This window comes from Ipomoea nil, unplaced genomic scaffold (genome assembly GCF_001879475.1).
Source record: "Ipomoea nil cultivar Tokyo-kokei standard unplaced genomic scaffold, Asagao_1.1 scaffold1401, whole genome shotgun sequence".
Lineage (NCBI taxonomy): Eukaryota > Viridiplantae > Streptophyta > Magnoliopsida > Solanales > Convolvulaceae > Ipomoea > Ipomoea nil.
The window spans coordinates 467,120-483,085 of NW_017617829.1; the positions used below are offsets into that span (position 1 = coordinate 467,120).

Below are 15,966 nucleotides of genomic sequence, written 5' to 3' on the forward strand. Positions count from 1 at the left end.
TACACCCGTGCGATGCACGGAATACATTTGTTATATTATATTAATGATAATTATATTAAATCGATATATAAATAATTCAATGAAATTAAATATCATATTATGGTGCACGGTAATACCATATATACATATATGCATATATATATATATATATATATATATATATATATATATATATATATATATATATGTTAATTGTAGTCGTTATCTAACAAATTTCATTGCAAAAGGAAAAGAGTCATTGTTAAAATCATTGATAATAACCATATCAGGATTGTATTGTAGTTAATGATTTATTATTGATTATAAAATCATTTCCAAATTTATTATCGATTACAAAATTATTTTTACGGATAATACAATATTATGGTACACGGGTTAGACACTAACCATATGAGGATTGCATCGCAAAAGGAAATGAATAATGATTTTATAATGCAGTTTCCGTGATTTTATCATTACAGTGAAATAATGATTTTATAATTTCTAAATTTATTATTGATTATAAAATCATTTCCAAATTTATTATTTATTATTGATTATAAAATTATTTTTACAATTTTATTATTGATTATAAAAATAATTATTAAATTAAAAATGATTAAATTGTTAAATTATACTTAAGGTAAATATTAGGGATTATTTACTTATAGAATTGTCTTATTAAATTAATTATTGAAATATTTTATTAAATTAATTTATTATAAATAGCGAAAAATTAGTTAAATAAATTAGTGAATTAGTTATAAGTTATATAAATTAAAATTGGCAAAATCGGAACTATATTGTTAAAATTATATTTTTAAATTATTAAGTAAACTAAGTAGCGGAAAATTTGTTAAATAAATTAGTGAATTAGTTATAAGTTATATAAATTAAAATTGGAAAAATCGGAAAATTATTGTTAAAATTGTATTTTTAAATTATTAAGTAAACTATATAAATTAAATTGTTTAATTATTCTTAGCAAAAATGCAAGTACCGGACGTAAATTAGGAAATTTGATTTTAATTCATAAGAGGATGATCTGAATTCGCAAATTAAGAATAAATTTTTGTTTGAATACTACTGACTCTATTACATTGTAGAGTTAATACCGCCTCCACTAAAGCTTGGTCTCATGACCTTCCATATGGGAGAATCACTAAATGCCATCTAAACACAAGGTACTTGACAAATTAAGAATAGATTAAGAAGTGACAAATAACAATAACGAATAACATAACAAAAGCATGATTTTAATAGATTTAATTGTTGACATATTCCTCATTATTCATCTCAAAATAGACTCCTCATTATTTGAATCCCCTTCTTTGGTAGAATACAAATATCCAATCGAAGGTTCAGGCACCTATCTATCCAGAGAATCGTGAAAGTTAGGAAAATTTAAATACCTAATTAAAGTTATACAAAAAGCACAATTTTGTAAGTAAGCAATAGACGACCTCTTCAAAAAAATCATAATCTTCTCTGTCATAAACATGTGATGGGAAATCTGCATCTTTCAATATTCCCACAGTAGTTATGTCACAAAACTTCAGCATATACCTGTTATTAGTAGTTTCGTTCCCTGAAATTGTAAAAAAACCATATGCATAGACTAAAATTTTAGAAATACGGAGTACAAAATATTAAGATTAAGATTATAGTAAAAAAAAAAAATCCTCTACATCATGTGCTACACACTCTATACAATTTATGGTTTCAGGACCTCTTATCTCTGAAAGACGAACGACACGGAGAACTCTAAACCTGATGTTATTCCACTAGAGTCTAGGATGAAGTTGACTACCAATAATCTCGCTATGAAGTTCAGTTGCCATTAAGAATCGGTGTAAATAGGAGAGTACAAATGCAGAAATACATTGGAAGCTTACAGCTTTGGATTTAGCACAATGATGGGTTTAAATAGCAAATTGTTATGTTATTACTTTAATTAATTATTACGTTTTATTCTATATTATTACGTTGTTTATTCTTCTTTAATTACCATAATATAGTGTTATTTATTCTTTGGATTTAGAATAAACTTTTATTCTACGTTAATATTACCGATCAAATTAACCATAATTAATTATACAATGATTTTCTACGTTAATATTACCGATTTATTTGTTAATATTCTTACGTTTTTTATTCTAATTATAATTAAGGACAACACAATATTACCAAATATTACAGTGCAATATTACCAATTTCCATGCATCATTTTCTTACCAAATAAAAATTACCGTTACTTTGACCAGTAAAATAAGTTTGGGCGAAAAACACTAGAAGGGATTTTACTTATATATATATATATATATATATATATATATATATATATATATATATATATATATAATAATTCAAGTAGTTGTTCATTTCAACTTCACCAAATTATATCAAGATCTCATGAACCCGCTTCAAGGCGACAAGACCTAGCTTATCATTTGAAAGAAGTTATTTAAATGAAACTTCACATCTGACTTCACCGGACTATATCTAGATCTCATGAACCTGCTTCAAGACGACAAGGCCTACCTCATCACTAAAAGAAGATCTTTAAATGAAATTTCACATCCAACTTCACCGGACTATATCTATATTTCATGAATCCGCTTCAAGGCAACAAGGCCAACCTTATCACTAAAAGAAGATCTTTATGAATTTTTACATCCGACTTCATCGCATTATGTCTAAATATCATGAACCCGCTTCAAGGCGACAATGTCTACCTTATCACTAAAATAAAAATTTTAAATGAAATTTCACATCATTCAACTAAGTCAGATTTTTATATACTATACGTGTACGTGTGTGGGTGTGTGAGTTAAATGTGTTTGTGCACGTAATGCGTCTGTGTGTATATATAATTATCCATATATCCCATGCAAATACGCACATATTTATGCGTAAATATGTAATGTGCATCCATGCAAATACCCACAAACAGTTCTTGTAGCTGTATTCAAGCAATGTAGGTAGTGTATACATATGCCAATTCCTATATAGGTTATATATATTTTTACTTTGTTGCATGAAGGAAAATGTAAAGTTAACTATCCTGACATCTATAAATTAATTCAACAATAACTAATTAAAGACAACTCAACAAATTAATAAATTTTAAAAAGTTAATAAATTAAAAACGAGTGCAAAGTTTGAATATGAGATTATTCATAGATAATAAGTTAAGATAGACTGAGATTGTTTAATTTAATTTTACAAATTAATTATCTCAACAATATTTATTTTGGGTTATTTTCCTTCCCGATCTAGAAGGTTAAAAATTTGTTTAAATAACATGTGATCAAATTCTTTTGTTATTAATATCGAACATTCATGGCTTGGTTTCATGGTCTAGTGGTTAGGACATTGGACTCTGAATCCAGTAACCTGAGTTCAAATCTCGGTGGGACCTTTCAAATTTGTAATATATTAACTTGGGGGACTATTTTAAGTGGCAAATATGCTCTTTTTGTAGAGAAGAATTCGGGTTTAACCTAGGTTCGATTCCCCTAGGCCAGCTTCCATGGCCTTCAGAAGCGAATGGGGAGGACCACCTTGTGGTTTACACTAAAAAAATATCTAACATTCATGATTATGAGATTGTTTGATTTTTTATCACTTCACCTCTTTACCACGCAGTGTTATTGTATAAGTTCCTATCTTCTAACATTCATGAATATGAGATTGTTTGATTTTTTCACTTGTCCTCTTTACTAACCAGTGTTATTGTATAAGTTCCTATCTTCTAACATTCATGAATATGAGATTGTTTGATTTTTTCACTTGTCCTTTTTACTACTCAGTGTTATTGTATAAGGTCCTATCTTTAAGTTTGGTGCACGGTTGTAGAGGTCATTATGTTCGTTATTCACATCTAGATTTTTAGGAAATTAACTATTTATGATGTGGAACACAAAACTACGTTGTGGGGTAACCAATGCTCTAAAAGAGAATTCACTATCCTTTAATGTTTACCCATCGATCTATGCAACCATGCACCTAGAAAGTATCATAGAGGATAAGTGAGACGGATGAGAACAATAGTTCTAGGAATGATCTTAATTCCTTTGTCTCATTTTATCTGTCTTACTTATTATTCATTGATCAATCTAATTCTTTCTTCTTTGTTTATTTTCTTTAGTATTTTTTACATAGTTTTAAATTTTGATTTTTTGTATTTAATAGTACTTTTAGTGTAGTTTGTAAATATATAAATTTTGTATACTAATACTAAAGTTAATATTATGAAAAATTGAATTAAAAATAACTACAGTCAAGGCTCGTAACTGAACCAGACACATAAATGGGACGAAGGGAGTATTATATTATTACTGATCAATCCATTGTATTTAAAGTACAAGATGATATGTATTTATAAAGATACAAAGAGTCCTAGACAAGAGATGGATGGTAAATGATATATATATATATATATATAATAGAGGTAGAGGAAGAAGGAATTCTAGGGCCCATTTACCTACTGAAAATTTTCTCTAGTTTTCTGAAAATCTGAAAATTTATACAATAGAAAACAACAAACATGTTTACTAGCATAGTTTTTCATTTTAAAAACTGGAAATAATTTTCCAATTTTGTAGAAATCTGGAAAACTTTTAAAATTTGATTTCTAAATTGAAAACAAAATCATCTATAATCTATTTGATTATATATCACTATAACCACATTTTCACAATTATGCGTAGTCACATATTTATTAATTACTATGCGTAGTCACATATTTATTAATTAACTATCATCTTCTTGTACTTATCACAATCTTCTATCTTTTCTACTCAAATTATTTATATCACTACTACAAAACAAAGCTACTACGGTGATTTTTTTTACACATACACGACGATTTTTGATGTTTCAAGTAAGTGACTGACGTCGTAAATAAATACTTTCTATGATGGTTTTTTGAAACCGCCGTGTATGTTACATATATACAGCGATTAAACAATAGTCGTAAAATCATAAACATATGCGCCGTGTGGATGATTTTTTTAAACAAATTACATACTTTATACGGTGATTGCAATGAGAAGTAGGCACGAAATTTGGGCTTTTGGAAGGGGAAAAAAGAAAGCACATTGCAACATAGGGCTATGCAGACTCTGACCGACCTGATTTACTCGACCTACCCGCCGCCCGAATCAGGAATATACGAACCTATCCGAACCCAAGATCACATATCTGATCTGCGACTTTATACGGTGTCGATTAATGTGGTTCAGGTGGGGTAGGATAAATTTATATCTGACCCGCCCGAATATTGGAAATTCCCTAGGGTTAGGATTAGCTTATTATGAATCGTCGTCGTATTAGCTATATATATATATATATATATATATATATATATATATATATATATATATATAATGAAGATTAAGTCTTCATTTTTCATTAGCGTAGTCGATCTTAGGGTTTTGTTGTCTTTGTTTTCTCTGAGAATCCAACTCCACTAGTTCTGTCCTTCGAGTTCTTCGTGACTACGCTCTGATTTCTCTGTGAGATTCTGAGTTCTCTACTCCTCTCCGATTCTCTGATTCTGTAATCTGTAATTCTGTAGTCCCTGTTCTGTCATCTATGATCTATGTTCTCTGAGTCTGAGACATCCAGATAGTCATCTACTCGTCTGAGGCGTCTCTGATTCTCCGGTGGAAGCCCAACTCGTGGACTCGTGGTGACTGATGCACGGAAAATTATGTTGTGCATCCGTATGCATCATGCATGGTGCATACGGATGCAAAAACGACGTCGTTTTAATAAAACGCACGTCTCCCCTTTAAAAAAAAATCAAGTTCGATTCCCAGCAACAACATATGAACTAAAATTCCATAATCGATGAACTATAGTTCCATAATCGATGAACTATAATTCCATAATCTAATCTATGAACTAAAAATTCCAGAATGAATGAACTAAAATTCCATAATCTATAAACTAAAATTTCAGAATCGATGAACTACAATTCCATAATCGATGAACTATAATTCCATAATCAATGAACTATAATTCCATAATCTATGAACTAAAATTTCAGAATGAATGAACAATATAATGTTGTTGTTGGGAATCGAACCTGAATTTTTTTTAAAGGGGAAACGCGCGTTTTTTAATAAAACGACATCGTTTTGGCATCCGTATGCACCATGTGCACCATGCATGGTGCATACGGATGCACAGCATAACGACTACTTCACATCAGGCTTTTAACGTCGGCTATTTAGACCCTTTAACGTCGAGTAAAAAGCGACGTTGTATAGAAATCATACGACGTCGGCTAATTAAATAGCCGACGTTATATATATTTTTATATTTAATTATTAAATACCTACAACGTCGGCTATTAATAAATAGCCGACGTTGTAGGTATTTTTTAAAAAAAATATACATACAAAGTCGGCTATTACTAAATAGCCGACGTTTTAATGTATTTTTTTTAAATATACATACAACATCGGCTTTTACCATATAGCCGATGTTGTATGTTTTTTTTTTAAATATATCGTTTATTTATCCATTTATACCCAAAACCTGCTCAAATTACTCACAACAACATCCAAAACCTGCTCAATTATTGCATCGCAACCACATCAAAATATGTAGAATCTAATATTTAAAAGCTCACAAGTAATAAAAGTAATAAATCTCACTATTTGATACTAATTAATAATACAAGTTAAAATTATCAACCTAAGATCAATTATATTACTTCACATATTTAACAATACAGCAACTAAGAAGTCGACCCATACGTCTCTAACTTGATCAATCTCTTGTTGACTGTTGCTCAATCCACCAACTCTCTCAACGATCTACAAAGTTGAAAATTAATAAATAATTAGTAAGCTAGCATTTTTAAAATTAGAATGAGAAAGGTATTTTATTAAATTATTACATGCCTTATTCATTCCTCCGCATGCTTCTTTGGAAAGAATTTCAAGGATGTATTTCATAACATAATATCCACATTCGGTACTTCCAACTTGTTGGGCACACTACATTTGAATTGATTTACATTTAAAATTTTATTTAATAAAAAACAATAAAATAAATGTAGTTTTACAAATGTTTAAAATACTTACAAAAACATTAATCCATTTTGGTGAACGAGTTGATGTCTTGCATCTCAACAACTTTGTTGATTGCACACACCTAAAATTATAAGAGATTAGTATGCATAAATACTTTATTACATCATACTTTATTATTAATAACTATTAATACTTATAAGTTCACATACGTTTCAACTATATCTTTAATGTCATCACGTGGTTCGCCTCCAATGGAATCAAACAAATATATTTCATTAACTTGAGGACAAATTGCCATCAACATCCAATGGTCACAACAAATAAATAATGTATTAGTTGTAAGTAAATATAATATATAATAGATGTATATTATAATAAGTTATTTTATTTGAAACAATTAAAACTTACTTTAAAACATATGGGGCTAAATAACATTGTTTCTGTCCATATTGCATGGTGATGTTTATATACCATGTCCGTTCATCTATAGTATCCGATACTGGTTTAATATAATATGGATCTAAGAAGCCATATGTGGTCTTTGATGCCAATTCAAATTTTTCATAAGGACCCCTATTCAAAAATACAAGCAATCATATATATTAGTAATATAATAGATGAAATGAAAGATACTATAAACAAATAATAGTAAAGAACTTAATTATTACCTTATAAAGAACTGCAATATGGAAATATCTAACGTCTCCATTCTTAAGAAACACATAATCTCCAACGGCTCCAAATATAAAGTATATTCAACATCGCCCACAATACCTCGACACATATTTATCACAATATTTTGATCGAGTTTGCGAACAATTTTATATGCCTTTAGACATAGAGGACTCAAAGAAGTCGGATCAGCTTAGTCAAATCAACAGAAGGTTGTTGCACACCGGATTCATAAGTCATTTTGGACTTTCTTTTTAACTGTTCAATATAAGTAACAATTACTATTTTTAAAAATTAAATTAAATAGTATTTTAAAATCCAAAAATTTAAAAAATACATACCTCATCAGCTTGGGTATATAACTCAACCAACTTCTTTGCCCAAATAATAAAGTTATTCATTGCATCCCCTAAAAGCTGAACCTCATCGGTAGGGAAGGGTACCTTTACCCTTGAAACAAAAATTTCATCCACGCTTACCTTCACTTGATCTACATGTACTTGTATCCCGTGAACCCTTTCGACTTGTAAACAGTCCCACGTGCCACTTTACGTCTAATGGGATCTTCCAAATATAACTCGCATTGTGCTCATAACTGCATGAATTCATATTTAAAAATAGCTAAGATGTTTTAAATAAATAATAATAATATTAGCTATAAATAATTACTTACGGCCGGTAAATCAACAAAAGGGTCTAGAGAACTAGCTTTTTCACTATGACAGTGTGGTTCGACATCTACACACATGTCACCCTCCCGCCTTGATTGTACAGGTTGAGCCGTTGGAGCCTTCATACTACTAAATTCATTCCTCATCGCTTGGATGGTTGCATGCGTGGTTGCTTGCATGGATGCTTGTAATTCCTCTTTTTGAATTGCTAACGCCTCTTGCACTTTCATCTCTTAATTGGCTAACACCTCAGCAACTGCAACCTTAATAATTTCGTTAACTTCTGGTGTAGGCATCTGGCTTTGACGCCGTTTTACATTACCAAAGTAGCTTTTTAAGCCATGTCCTCTACCCATGGCTCTAACATGTCCACCAGTACCTATGGCATTAGACCATATATCTTGTTTACCAGACTCAACAAATTCTCCTTGAGAACAAATTCTCCTTGAGAAGCTTGCAATGCGAGAGAATCCTAACATATAAGGTGGCACCCATCTTCTTAGCTTTGGTATTAGTACCTTGGGTGGTACTATCAATAGTGGGATCATTTGATGAATCCATATGCCTGTTTAGCAAAGAAATTATTAGTGAATGACAAAAGAATAATATACATAAATATAAATGTAAATATTTAGATATAGTAAACACAAGAAGAAGTTAAAACATTACAAGTAATAATCAATTCTCCTATAACCCTTCATGATGATCATCCTGTGATGCATGCACTTCATCTATCTCATTACATATAATAACTGTCAATAAACTTGAAGAAAAAGGTGGTATTTCTTCAATATCAAAACTAACATCTTCATTCCCATCACCAGTAATTTGTCTCTTTCCATGAAGAACAACTTACCATTTTTTTATCACAAGGATCAGTAACATAAAATACTTGTTTTGCTTGAGATGCCATTATGAATTGCCCATTTTTGTGACCTTCCCTGTTCAAATCTACAAGTGTAAACCCTAACTCATCATCTTCATTTGCTTCGGTGTCAACATACATGTTAGATGTACTAGTCCATCCTCCTCCTTCACCGTGCCATATCCATTTTGTATAATTTGGATTAATTCCATCACAAATTAGATGATCATATATGTCCCTTGCACTTAATGTTTTTATATTACAACACTTCTTACGAGGACAAAATAACATTGCATCATTATTTGGAAGATGACGTTTTACAATGTCTATAAATTCTCTAACTCCGGCTGCATATTCCGTACTCAACCGAACTTCTCTTATCAAATTGTAAGAACTTTGCATCTTATTTTTGCAATTAAGGCAATGGATTGTTCCAATTGTTTTCCCATTCACACCCTTAAAATTTGAAAGTTTCAAGTTTAACTTTGAAATAAGAAATTAAGTAGTATGTCTCAATAATCGCAAAGCATCGCATTAAGTATTATGTCTCAAGAACTTCCTTTGATTTGTCCAATATATGTTAATTAAACCACACTACATATGACCCTTACAAGAAAGCCTTTAGTTTCTCATTCCAACTCAAAATAATTCAAAAAATTATAAAAAGAAATTAAAGAATCATGCTAGTCTCTCCTTCATCGAAATAATTCAAAACAAATCCGAAAAATACATTAATAAATCAATACATCAATAAATTTATTACTTGGGTCACTTGAAAATACATCAATAATTCAAAATAAACCATAAAATACAAATATATCAACATTATTTATTAAAATTCAATCTAAATTAAAATTAAATTTGAAATAAATTAATAATAATTAAAAAAATAAAAAACTAAAAATAAAAACTTACCTGCAGTGCGGCGAAAGCAGAAGGCGGTGCAGTGCGGCCCTTTGTCGACGGTGCAGTGCGTCCCTTTGTCGGCGGTGCGGTGCGGCTCGTCTGCTGCTTGTCTGTGTGTGGCGGAGTAGCGGCGGAGACCTCGGAAAGAAGGGTGTGGCGCTGGGTGATGGCGGAGCGACGTCAACATCGTCGGTGGCTGTGCGTCGGCGGTGGGGAGAAGGGAGAAGGACATCGTTGGGTGGGAGAAGCTAAGGGAGAAGGGCGTCGTTGGATGGGAGAACGGATGAAAATGAACGCTGAGATCTGTTTTTAAAAACTATATAACGTTGGCTATTAAGATATAGCCGACGTTATATATGGAATATTAAAAAAAAAAAAAGTAACAAAATAATCTATGACGTCGGCTAAATAGATAGCTGACGTCGTAGTATACTTAATTTTTTAAATTTTTTTATTAAATATTTATAACGTCGGCTATTTTCTAATTGCCGACGTTACATGTTTTATAAAAATACAAAAAATACAAAAAGGCTTTGACGTTGGCTATCTATATAGTCGACGTTAAATGCCCGACGTTATATGTGAATTCTGTAGTAGTGGTGACTAGTGATTACTAGAAGCTCTTGTTCCCTGGGGATTTTTTGGGAGAAATCAAGTAAATCGTAAACCCTAGGTTTATATACTTTGTTTTATGAAATGTGTTGTGATATTTTGTGATATGTGATCAATATTTGCTGATATATTGCAATATATTATGACATTAGGGTGGAAGTAGGGTTAAATCATAAACCCTAGTTTTATATACTTTGTTTTATGAAATGTGTTGTGATATTTTGTGATATGTGGTCAATATTTGCTGATATATTGCAATATATTATGCCATTAGGGTGGAAGCAGTGTTAAATCGTAAACCCTAGGTTTATATACTTTGTTTTATGAAATGTGTTGTGATATTTCGTGATATGTGGTCAATATTTGCTGATATATTGCAATATATTATGCCATTAGGGTTTAAGCAGTGTTAAATCGTAAACCCTAGTTTTATATACTCTGTTTTATGAAATGTGTTGTGATATTTTGTGATATGTGGTCAATATTTGCTGATATATTGCAATATATTATGTGTGACACCCCGTATTTTCTAAAAATAAATTATAGTCCTGATATTAAGTATTTTAATAAAAATATTTATATAGTTATTTATTTTAAAACGGGCTCGGGTCTACCTATTATGGTGAACCAATATTTTTGTACAAAATATGCCTAGACCCAAAATGGTTTTAATTTTCTAAAAGCCTAGTAATTGTTCTTGAGCCCAAATATATGTGTAACCTATGAGTGAGTAATTTTGGACCCATCATCTACACCAAGCCTTAATATATATATATATATATATATATATATATATATGTGTGTGTGTGTGTGTGTGTGTGTGTGTGTGTGTGTGTGTGTGTGTGTTATTTTGTGAGCCCAAAGTGTTTAAACCCAACCTATGATACCCAACCCAAGCTTTTGACCCAAGTCTAACTTAGCCCACTCATTGAGTAACCCTACTACCTATAGTGTGTATGTTTGTATTGTATCATCTCATCTTAGAACTTCTACCCTCAGCAGCCAAACACCCCCCAGCTTTCGCTGTTTCCCCTCTTCTTCTGCATGGCCGAAGAGTTCAAGCTCCATCTCCGATCCGGTGACATCACGTGAAACGCAGGTGAGCTGGTTGGACTTCCGGTGGTGTCCGACACGGCAATGGATTAGCAGCCTCGGCATTCTCCTCCCTCAAACAGAGCTATGTAGAACAACGCCTGGTGGTCCTATCTCGTCTACGGAAACAGCAGAAATGGAGAACAACTCCATTGGCTTGGTCCTCTTCCGGTGGAGTTTCGACGGACGGTGGTCAAAGGCAATGTCTCTCTCGCTCTCTCCCTTCGCTCCCTATTTCCGGCAAAGGAGAACGATGGCACGTAGCATCTTTTCTTCATCAGCATCAAGCTCTCCGGCGAACCTTCTCCAGCAGCGGCATAGTGTTTTCCTTCTCGGCGGGTTCGACAGAGCTCCGTGTGGTGGCTGTGATCCTTCTACGGCGACGTGGTTGCGCAGATGGTACCCGCGGGCAGAGGATGGGGTTGTGGTGTGCCCGCCGCACCACCCGCGGCTCGGTTGCATAAAGAAGGCGAAGAAGAAGCGTGGTGAGCTTTGGCTGTGGTTGTTGTTGTTTAATTAGCTTAATTAGTTTGTTGTTTAGTAAAGTTACTAATAGGTTGCTTAGTCTAGTGGTAAGGGTGTGTGTTGGTTATGGGGAAGGTATGTGTTTGAATTTTTACCTTTAGCATGTGTTTAGTTTTGGATAGTTGTTAATCAGCAAGTAATTATGTTGCTTAGTACCATATCGTTAAAATAGGATTAGTGTAACAAAGAGAAGCTTAGTTTATATGGTAAGCTTGTGGGTAATTTATGGTTGAACTAGAGTTCAAATCCCTTTATGAGCATAATTAGTTTTATTAGTACTTTTGTTAATAGTTGAGATCCGGTTTAATTCTCAGGTTTCCGTTTGGCTTATGAGTTGAGCCTAGCCTAAGTTGGCGTTGTTTTTGGATGTTAAGCGAAAGAGGTAACCCATGCTCTACAAAATCTATTTTGCTTACCTATGTGATGATTTCTTGGATTCTACATGTGTTTTGCAATGAAATGTGAGTGTTTATGCATTGTCTTGTGAAAATGCATATCTAGAGCTTGTGTTTAGGGTTCATGTATGCCATTGCCTGGCTATTCCTTTGATTCAAGTCATTTTGTTGTATTTGGTGAGATTTGGCATGTTTTGGACTTGAATTTGAGCTTGGATTTGGAAATCCCCGAAGGGATTATTTTGGTGTACAGGTACGTACCCGCGGGTGGAACAGCAGGCAGTGGCCTACACACTGCCCACCCGCGGGGTACAAGTTGGTCGTGGGTGTGTACCCACGGGCGGAACCACGGGTGGGGGCCTACTCGTGGGCCCACCCGCGGGGAACATGCTGGTGTTGTTGAGGGATTTGTTCCCCGTGATTCTTTTGACTCGGTATTTGGTCTTTTGACTTCCCAATGTTCTTTTGTGGAACTATTTGAGCGTCTTCTTGATGTTTCGTATGTCTAGAACTATGTGGTAGGTATCCATGTAGGTTTTGGTGTCTTGAATCGTGCTAAGTGTTCAACATTGTGATTCGTTGAACCGTGATGAGTCTTGTGTGTTCTTCGGAACTACGTTTGGTTTACCCGTTTGATAAGCATGCTAGTTCGGTGTTTAAATGCTAGCGTGTGTGTTGGTTGTACCTTCCTATTGTTGATGATAACTTGTGTTATTCATCGTTGTTGTTAGACTGTGATCCATTCCTTGATTGAGTATGGTTTCATATCTTCGTTGTGATCTGTTGCTTAATTCTTGTTGAGGTGTGGTGTGTGTGGCTGTACCTGGATTGCACGATTAGTGGTCCTCGTGGTGGCCATGACGTGATTATGGAGTGTGTGGCCTTTGTGTAAGGTTCACGTATTTCTTGGGTGGCATGTGTTGCCGTGTGTGTGATCGGTACCCTTGTGTACTATGAAATCAGTGGTTCTGTTGGAGGGACTGTTGGAGGGGGAACGATGATTCCCGGGGGAATAAGGTTGGACTTGGTATACAGGGGTCCTAGAGATAACAGTTGGAACTAGACATAAGGTTAGGGGTTAGCCATAAGGTTGGAACCGGACATAAGGAAGGCATATCAATTCGTGATGAGTGATGTCACGAAGGCTTGTGTAGCTGTTGTTGTGAGCTCTCTTCTTGTGACGTGTGTAGTCACAAAGGCATGTGTTGCCATTGGTTGTGTCCTTATTCTTTTGAGTTATGCATGTCGAGTGTTAATCTACTGTGTGATGGTAGATTATACCTTGAGCCGTCCTTGTGAGTCGTTGTTGTTCTTTGGGGTCTTAGGATGTGTTCCCTTATCTTCGTTGTGAGTGCTTAGAGTCTTGTGTTGACTTCTGCTCTTGGTTTTGAACTTATATATATATATATATATATATATATATATATATATATATATATATATATATATATATATATATATATATATATATATATATATATATATATATATATATTCCGTTTCGCAAATGATTTTATATACGTATATCCTATCTATGTATGATATTTCACATGTATTGGTGGGTTACCAGCATTATTCGCTGACCGGGCGTCGTCCTATTTCTATTTGTTGCTTTACAGGTTGGGTAGCTTTGGAGAGCATGCTAGTGGCCTGTAGATAGATTTTATCTCTTCCTTTATTGGTTGTTGAGGCCTGTGAGCCTAAGTAGTTGATTTGTTAGACTGCTGTAGTTGTAGTATCTGCCTGTACACCTATGTTTGTTATAGGTGTGGCATAGCACCTTCCGGTTTGTTTAGTTAGCTTCCGCCTTGTTTAATCTTAATGAGTAGACTTTATCCCTTTTCTAAGCTTTAATTGGTTTTAAAAGTTTTTGAAAATCGGGGGTGTTACATTATGCCATTAGGGTGGAAGCAGTCTTAAATCGTAAATCCTATTTTATATACTTTGTTTTATAAAATGTGTTGTGATATTTTGTGATATGTTGTCAATATTTGTTGATATATTGCAATATATTATGCCATTAGGGTGGAAGAAGTGTTAAATCGTAAATCTTAGTTTTATTTACTTTGTTTTATGAAATGTGTTGTGATATTTTGTGATATGTGGTCAATATGTGCTGATATATTGTAATATATTATGCCATTAGGGTGGAAGCAGTGTTAAATCATAAACCCTAGTTTTATATACTATGTTTTATGAAATGTGTTATGATATTTGGTCAATATTTGTTGTCATATTTCAATATATTATGCCAATATGCCATTACGGTGGAAGTAGTGTTAAAGAGTTTGAGAAACCGATTTGTGATTTTTGATTTCTGCCTTGTGAATCTTGTGAATACTGTGCATATTTTGAAATGTCACTTAAAGATTTAAAGGCTTGAAAAATGTTGAAATTTCCATTTATTGGTGGAAGTCCTTAACTGAAATCCAGATAATGATGAACTGAGTACGATTCCTGAAACTGGGTTTCTTTGTAATGTAAATATGTAATATGTAATATGTTTATGGATGTACGACCCTTAAATGCCCTTAACTGTTTGTAATATAAATATGAAATCTTGATAAATGATAACACAAACAAGTTGTAACACCCCCGATTTTTGGCATAATTTAAAACATTTTAAGCTTAATACATACGATAAGATCTAATCATTGATACCAAAATAATGCGGAAGCAAAACATAATATTCGCGGATGTTATGCCACACCTAAGCTAAGAACTTAGATGCACAGGCTACTAAACAACAAAACATAATCCAAAGGTAACATCTGCTTAACATAGTGGCTCACAGGCCGTCATACTAAAGCTAGTACTAACTAAAACTAGGAACCACGGCTCCGTTTAGCGCGCTCTCGAATCAACTAGTCTGTACCTGAAAAACATATGGTGTAGCAATCGTTAGCGAATAATTCCAAGTAACCCACTCCCACGCGTTGAGTACATTAAGTATAGATATAAGAAAATCATTTCGAGACTTGGGAATACATAGATATAGTCTTAACAACTCTAGCTTTAAAATCAGAATATAGACTCATTGGGGAATACACTCATCAGCATAACCAAATTCATGACATACCAATAAACTTGACACGATAAGACAACAATAGGATACAAGGATAACAAACAGTGACCACATTACACATTCCATGCTCCAACCTTATGCCAAGTTCCAACCTTATAACACTGCTCCATCCTTA

General features: G+C 33.1%; 1 long non-coding RNA gene and 1 other non-coding gene across 2 annotated transcripts; both read left to right on the plus strand.

The window, feature by feature from the left end:
- Positions 1-3,328: 3,328 nt before the first annotated feature.
- On the plus strand, positions 3,329-3,400 carry TRNAQ-CUG. Its single transcript has one exon. It is a non-coding gene; the product is annotated as a tRNA-Gln (tRNA).
- A 7,521-nt stretch (positions 3,401-10,921) lies between these two features.
- LOC109186067 lies at positions 10,922-14,963 on the plus strand. Its single transcript, XR_002055082.1, has 3 exons — positions 10,922-10,964; positions 11,706-11,716; positions 14,913-14,963. It is a non-coding gene; the product is annotated as an uncharacterized LOC109186067 (long non-coding RNA).
- Positions 14,964-15,966: the final 1,003 nt, after the last annotated feature.